The sequence below is a fragment of the Olea europaea genome, chromosome 6, assembly GCF_002742605.1.
Source record: "Olea europaea var. sylvestris chromosome 6, O_europaea_v1, whole genome shotgun sequence".
Lineage (NCBI taxonomy): Eukaryota > Viridiplantae > Streptophyta > Magnoliopsida > Lamiales > Oleaceae > Olea > Olea europaea.
The window spans coordinates 16,940,314-16,948,391 of record NC_036242.1 but is presented as its reverse complement, the minus strand read 5'-3'; the positions used below and the strand labels follow the sequence as shown (position 1 = coordinate 16,948,391).

Below are 8,078 nucleotides of genomic sequence, written 5' to 3'. Positions count from 1 at the left end.
TTTTTTTTTTTTTTTTTGTTCTTTATTTTTTCAATTCTGTATGGATTTTGTATATGTTAGAAAATGTATCTATATGAATGCCAGGGATACTTGCACAGACGGCTTGATTCTCTATTGCTAACGAAATACACCTATAGGTTTAGGAAAAGAAAAGAACAAGAGTTTAGCTAAATTTATATTTCTCTAATTCTTTTAAACCATTAAAATCTTTGTGTAAAATTCAGTGTCTACTTAGGTACAATATATTGTGAGTGCATTTATAGATTGGGTTTTAGCATTTCTCTGAATTAGATGATTAGAAAATCTGTATTTTTCTAACTTTTTAAATTATCAATTCTTATGTATATAAAAGTTAGTGCATGACTAACCGTGCAAATATGTGCATCGGTGACAGAATTTTCTGTGAATTGGATGATTACAGTGCTAGATGATGGAAATCAAACAAAGGAAAACAGCTTCTATGTAAGTTTTTGGAATACTATTCATTTTGCTGTTAGATATAAGTCATTTTCTTTAAAAACAAGTGAATTATACCTTCTACCAAATGAAATTTATTTGAACTACTTATTTCCTTTTTATATTTTTATCTGCATCAAATGAAATATTAAAATATTAAACAAATTTTGATATTAGCTTTGATTTTGTCGAACATACTAAAAACCAAAGATTTAAAAGAACGGTTTGATTTCACCAGTGATGAATGGGACTTCGACCATGTTAGGTTAAACTTAAGTTGACTGAAATTTTGGATTTTTTAATTTATTTTTCACGAAACGGGAGGGGACATAATTTGATGATATTTTGTGTATAGTTTCTTTTGCTCGTTGAAGTTCGAATTGTTAATCATTATGAACTAATTTAGGTTTTGTTCAAGAATAAATGAAGAATGCGATGGAGAGTGTACAAGATCTGATTGAAGAGGCTAAGCTTCGAACACTTTGGTGGCATTATGTATATTTGCTGTCTCTTCTTGCCGCGTAAGCTCCAGTTTCTTCTTTTTTGTTTCGTCAAATGTAAATTTTAAATGTTTGTTTCCCCCCTTGTTTTAGCCACTAAATTGCATAAGTAACGGTATTTTCTTGTTTAAATATAAATTCATTTCAGCTGCAATGTAATGATTAGCTGGTGTTGAAATTAAGAAATTATGGGGTTGATATTTGTGAATTTGATTTTCATATTGATTTTGTATCTTGGTTTCCGTTCGAGTTTTTTTGGTCATTTGATTTACGTAGTCAATTCTGTGAAAATTGAACTAAAAAATTAAGGAATGTTTACATTTTATTGGATTTCAACATGGTTAAACTTTAAATGTATGACGTTTTTTAGAAAATACTTATTAAAATAATTTTTTTTAAAATTTTTATTTAAATTAGCGACGGAAATAGCGGCGGAAATCCATTGGTAATCATCAACGAACATAATCCGTAAAATTTTGTCGCTAATTAGTGAAGGCAATAGCTGTAGGTAAAACGATGACGGCCTCTTTCGTCACTAAATTACCAAAGATGTAATTTGTCATTAAATTAGTGGCGGGCATATGACTGATGGATTTTCCACCCAATGAAATCCGTTTGTGAAGGTCTTTAGTGACGGAATTTAAGGTATCAGCAACGAAAAATTCCGTCTCTGGAACCGCATTTTCTAGTAGTGTCTCATTGTTCATTTTTTTAATGTTCATACAGATGGCACAAAAAAGAAAGTCGAAGCACATGCCACTTGTTACTTATCCAAATTGCAACAATGGAAGTCCAACTCTCTGTGGGAAAGGACAACACTCTAATCAATTATACATTCATTCCTCAATGCCTTCTGCTCAATTTGTTGTAAATGGTTCAACAACTCAATCTAGGTTGAATATATTTTTGTGGTAAAATATTAAACATTTTGGGTTCTGTATCGAATGTTAGTACTTGTTATATGTCCAATGCAATCTAATTTTTGTAGCAACATTTTTCTTGTTAATTTTTTCTTATTATTGAAATTACAAATTTCAATTTTGTCTTTGTGGTTGTAGTGGTTGAAAATTGAAACAATAGACAAAATATTTGCTATTAAAATATAGATATTAATCTTCACTAACCAAGGATTGGTTGCAAATGGCTGTAAATTAACCCAAATAGCTACCCTTCATCGACCATCCAAAGCTTGGTCGCTGGAAGTCTCATAATTAGCGACCATGACTATTGCTCGCTGGAAGATACATATGTAGTGACCACATCCAACCCATTTTTCACCTTTCAAGCAACCACATATGACCCTTTTAGCGACCACCGATTGGTCGTTGGAATACATATATGCAGCTTTCACGACGATTGGTCGTTGGAAGATATATATGCAGCGACCACATCCAACCCATTTTTTACCTTTCTAGCAACCACAAATGACCCTTTTAGTGACCACTTATTGGTCGCTGGAAGACATGTATGCAGTGACCACACTGTATTGGTCACTGTAAAGCTTCACTGACAGTCTATTACCGATCAGCCAGCGAGCATAGTTTTCTGGTTGCAAAAGCACTTCAGCGACCAAAAAAGTTGGTCCCTGGACCCCTTTTTTTTTTTTTTTTTTTTTTTTTTTTTTTTTTTTTTTTTTTTCCAAAAAACAAAAAACTTTTTTTTGTTCTGTATCTCTGTGACCAAAGTCAAGATAAACGTTGATCAAATTAATACGATATTATCAAAATAAAGTATCACACAATATTAACTGGTCATGTACGATTAATTTTGATCACTTTATAAATTGATTTTTTTTTTGGCACTTTATTGACTTAATTGCTTAATTTATAATAATATCCATGATCAAGGTATTTTTATTATTTGCTCAAATATTAAATGCAAGTGAAAAATTGTTATGGCTTATTGAGATAATTATTATCGTGTTAAGTACTTATGACATGTTTTATACACTAGAGATAAATTAAATAAGTTTTTTAGGATTTTAGAAAAGTAAAATGTAATAAAATTTGTCGATTAATTTGAGCATGTCAAGCATAGAAAAATTTCTATTACTCTTGGAAGTATGAAAACTCAACACTCATTGTTATAGTTCAACTGATACGTGTATTAGATATTACGACCTACTATATAATTGGGATCAAAATACACTTATAAATGGAAAAGTGACAGGGTATATATGTTTGACTAAACCATAAGTGCAAGATATAATGAGAAATAATGTTAAGAAAAATATAAATTTTATTATAATAAACTCTTGTTTATTACAAAGTAGAAGACCCTAACTGTAAAAGGAAATAAACTTAAAAGGAAAAATTGTGTAATAATTACATAATCAAATACTAAGGAAAATAATTCTACATAATTGAAAAATATAATGGAAAATATTCTTGACAATATTTCATCTTTAACATCCTCCCCTCAAACTTAATATGGTGTAGAATATTGAGTTTGAAGAAATCGATCCAATCAAATCTTGCAAATTGATGTAGAATGAACTCCAGGTACTTGAGGTCTTTGTCATTGTTGATGGAGATAAGTGTCTTCTTGTTCGTTGGAAGAAAATATTTGATGGATATATTTTTCTTAAAGGTGAAAAATAAAAAAGAAAGTGTATGAGAAAAATTAATGTTTTAGTTTTAGCAAAAACATTTAAAGTTCCTAAATCAATAGAAAAATATGGGAAAAGCGGGTAAAGTTCAAGGTACTGACCCTCCAAACAGGCTGGATAAGAGTTGGTAAAATTTCGGATACTGACTGTCACGTGCTTTAGATTGTGATCTAGTAGCGGGCTTATTGACAGGTAGATGACAAGGATCGTTCTTGCATTTTCTACCTATGATGATAATTTGTAGGATATATCGAGGGACCCTTGGACTTCCTTAGGTTGGTTTAACTCAAGAAAAACCACAATTCCTATCAACTCAAGGTCGGAGATAATGATCATGGATGAAATTTATTTATGGCCTCAATATTTATGGCCTCAAGCTATTAAATAGCCGAACAGCCTTTGCTAAAATAGGTAATATATATTTTTAGGAGAAAGGCAATTTCATATGCATAATTCATGCTAACTTATTGAAAGGAAATAACATTGATTATGAAATTAACATTACTATTATTGACTTTAATCACTCTCATTCCATTATCCTTGGTCGCTAACAACTCCTTTTCCCTTGAAGATTTCCTTGTCCTCAAGGAAAAAACGTAATTCAACCGATTTTCCCACCCAACGGAATCGCATCCAAAGCTCATTGAAATCACATACAATCGGCCCCAATTGTTTCAGCCATTGAGTGCCCAAAATTGCATGACATCCCTCCACAGGTAGGAGGAAAAAATCCACGTGGAATTGCACCTTTTGCACCGAAATAGGAAGATTTTTACATAACCCTTTACTCTTCATTTGACTGCCATCGACCACTAGCACAGAAAATTCGCCTTTCTTTATTGGAGAAATTCCCTGTTTGGTAGCTATTTTTAGATTTAGGAAGTTATGAGTGCTTCCTGAATCTATCAAAATTGTGATCATCGAATCTCCAGACTCCAAGTTTGCCAAGAAACCGCATGGTCTTTGGAGCTGCATTCCCAGAAATAGCATGGAAACTGATTTCGGGAATATCTTCCTCCACTTCATCCTCCAATGTCCTTTCTACCAACGACTCCTCAAGGGAAGGAAAGACCCCTCCTATAAAAAATAACTTACTGCAATGATGCCCCGGAGAGAATTTTTTGTAACAATTGATGCACAAACCTCGTGTCCTCCTATCTTGTAAATCTTCTGGGCTCAATCTCTTAATAGTAGGATGGCATGCTCGTGTGTGGGAGGCTAAGGGTAAGGGTGGTGGTTCGGCAGAGTATGGGGTCTTTCGAATATCCACATAGCTGTTCTTTTCTTTGTTTGTACACACGAGACTTGTAGAGTCGTGCAAGACCAATAGCGACGGACAAGGAAGAAGGGTTACATGCTTGCACGTCCACGCATATGGACTCCTTTAAGCCGCTTACGAAATACCCAACTTGTTGCTCCTCGGATAAATGGCCTGTTCGATGGAGCAATCGGTCGAAGTCCATTTGATACTCACGGACACTTCCGATGTGTTTAACCTTGGTGAGATCCCCAAAAAAGTTGTGGAATCTTGATGGACTATAAAGGAGATGCAACTCAGATTTGAAAGTCTCCCAATTGACGCCTTTACGCTTTGTTTTGAATGTTGATACCACAATTGAACATCGCCATCTACGTGATATCCGGCCATCAAAAGTTTGTCCGCCTCTTCTGTATCTTGGAACTCGAAAAATTGCTCCACTCGACAAATCCATCCTGTAGGTAGGATTGTCAATGGATTGGATATGGATCCAATCTGTCCAAATTCAATCCGATCCGTTAAGAATAATTATCTGATCCGATCCGATAATCCAATATATGTATGTGATTGTTAAATTCATATCTAATTTGTTATATTATCAGATATCCGATCCGAATACCCGATCCGAATTTGGAAAAAATTAGAAAGAAAAAAAATTCAATGTTATAAAAATCAAACCAGATTGGACCGATCGGTTCAACTGAAAAATCGGAACCGACTTCAAATCCGGTCCGATCTTCATATATTAACTGAACGATATTGACTTTTTTTTCAAAAAATATTTTAACTATTTTTATGGGCTCACCTATTAAATTAGAAGGCCCAAATAATTTTTATCCAAGTGATGCTCATTAAGCTCATTTTTAAAGGAGTCTCCTCTTAGAATGTTTTAATAATATCCAATATGGGATACTAGTTTTTAAAGGATACTCTTCCTCCAATATTTTAGTGATATTTCAATGTGGGATACTAGTCAATTATCAATTTTAAGTGTTTACTAGTTTACTTTATTGTTCTCATTAAAAATCATAGCCTCAACAAGATTATAATCACAAATAATATCATTTTGAACAATGTAAATTATTTTGGACATATTAATTGTTAGATTTTATGTTATAAAATAAATTATTATAGTTACTTTTATCTTATTTTAATTAGGGCTGGACATGGTCGGGTTCGGTTCGGTTCGGTTTGGTTCTACTAAGAACCGAGCCGACCCGAAATTTTCGGGTATTTAGAAACTGGAACCGTCGGGTCTAAATTTAATTATGAAATTGCTCGGGTTTGGTTCCATTCGGATTTTCTACCTATGATGATAATTTGTAGGATACTTCGAGGGACCCTTGGACCTCCTTAGGTTGGTTTAATTAAAAAAAAAACCACTCAAGGTTGGAGATAATGACCATGGATTGAATTTATTCATGGCCTCAAGCTATTAAATAGCCGATCAACCTTTGCTAAAATAGGTAATACATATTCTTTGGAGAAAGGCAATTTCATATGCATAATTCATGCCAACTTATTGAAAGGAAATAACATTGTTTCTGAAATTAACTTTGTTATGATTGACTTTAATCACTCCCATTCCATTATCCTTGGTCCCTAACACCGACCTTTCAAATAAATTAGAATTAAAACCTCGTTTTTTTAAGAGGCAGGGGAAGAGCCGATAAAATTCAAGGTACCGATTTTCTAAACATTTTTTCTAACATAAGAAAACCCTTGATTTTTTTCAAAGGACATGAGAAGAACTGGTAAAGTTCAAGGTACCGATCTTTCAAATAAATTAAAATTAAATTTTCAAAAAAAGGGGGATACAATTTTTTTTCCACTAAGTGTCCATCGCACAACCTTACCACCGTTTCTACCCAAATCACCACCGCCAACAACACCACCACCACCGCACCCAGCCACCATCAGGGCCACCACCACTGCACCACAATCGCCAAAGCAGTTTGTGTAAACCCCTGGATTTGTGTAATTTTCCCTAACTATAACCTAAACATTACAATATGTTAAACTGATCCATTACCAGGCCTAAACATAAACCAACCCAATAACTACTAACCCAGTAGGCCCAACTAACCAATCCACCAAACAACATAAAAAACCCAAGTAGGACAAAATCTGTTTCAAACTCTTCCCATACCCAAAGAATCACTATGGCCCACATGGTCTGTGGATAATTTTTATACGAGCTCCGGCGGATAAGCAATTTGAACCACCGTCCATTCCTTCTCCAATTTGAGCCAAAGCTGAGATTTCCATATCGATTAGTTCAGAAGTAGCCCTTTTTTGTAAACAGCATTTTTGGATTTCTCATCATCGTACTCGACATTGATTCCTGTGGGGTATCACAAGAAGCATCGATGAAAGGGTCAAAGTTTCATTGGACGACGAATTCGAGGGCTGTGATGAAAATGCAAGTCTGAAAGTGAGTTTCTTGGAACTTTTGGAGGTAAATGGTAAATGGTGAAATTTGAGGGGGTATTCTGGGATTGAAATCGGAAGAACCAAAAGATAAAGAATAATGCTATTTGCAGTCGCTCACTACGGCAGTCGCCTTACGTAGCATACACATGGGAGGTGGTTATTTGATGCATTAATGAATAAAAAAACTACCACATTAATGCATCAAATAATCACCTGCCATGTGTATGCCACATAAAGTGACTACCGCAGTGAGCGACTGCAAATAGCATTACTCATAAAGATAAATTGGCTGGATTTTGAATTGAGCTTTTTGCGCATTTTTATTTGTTGAATTCTCAATTTTGGTTTTGTTGAGCTAAAAGACAAGGCGTGACTATTTCAGTCTTCAGATCGTAGGGCCGGACGAGTAGCCGGAAGCGAAATTCAAAGGCTGATTTGTTTAGGATCGAACCCAATCTGATACCAAGTTAAAAATAATATAAATTGTATTATAATGAGCTCTTTTTGTATTACAAAGTAAAAGACCTTATTTATAGGATTACAAATAATAGTAAAAGGAAATAAACCTAAAAGGAAAGATTGTGTATAATCAATTACTAAGAAAAATAATCCTACATAATTGGAAAAATATAATGGAAAATATTCTTGACAATGTTTCTGTCTTTAACAAATAATAATATAGACGTAAGTCCAAATATCGTTTCCTAAAGACACTATAGTATTCAATTCCTTCTTTACCAAATTATACCTATAACTAATATCATCATATCAGGCTTTTATCTAATTGAAGAGAACTTGGACACGATACCCCTATAACTAATAT

At 33.8% G+C, this 8,078-nt stretch overlaps 1 long non-coding RNA gene across 6 annotated transcripts in view; it reads left to right on the top strand.

Annotated features, from left to right (window-relative positions):
- Nucleotides 1–1,164, top strand: part of LOC111396021 — a 4,834-nt gene extending 3,670 nt beyond the window's left edge. For all 6 annotated transcript variants that reach the window (XR_002702915.1, XR_002702914.1, XR_002702917.1 and 3 more), the window contains 2 exons: nucleotides 395–462; nucleotides 863–1,164. This is a non-coding gene — a long non-coding RNA (uncharacterized LOC111396021). The remainder of the gene's footprint in view (nucleotides 1–394; nucleotides 463–862) is intronic.
- Nucleotides 1,165–8,078: the final 6,914 nt, after the last annotated feature.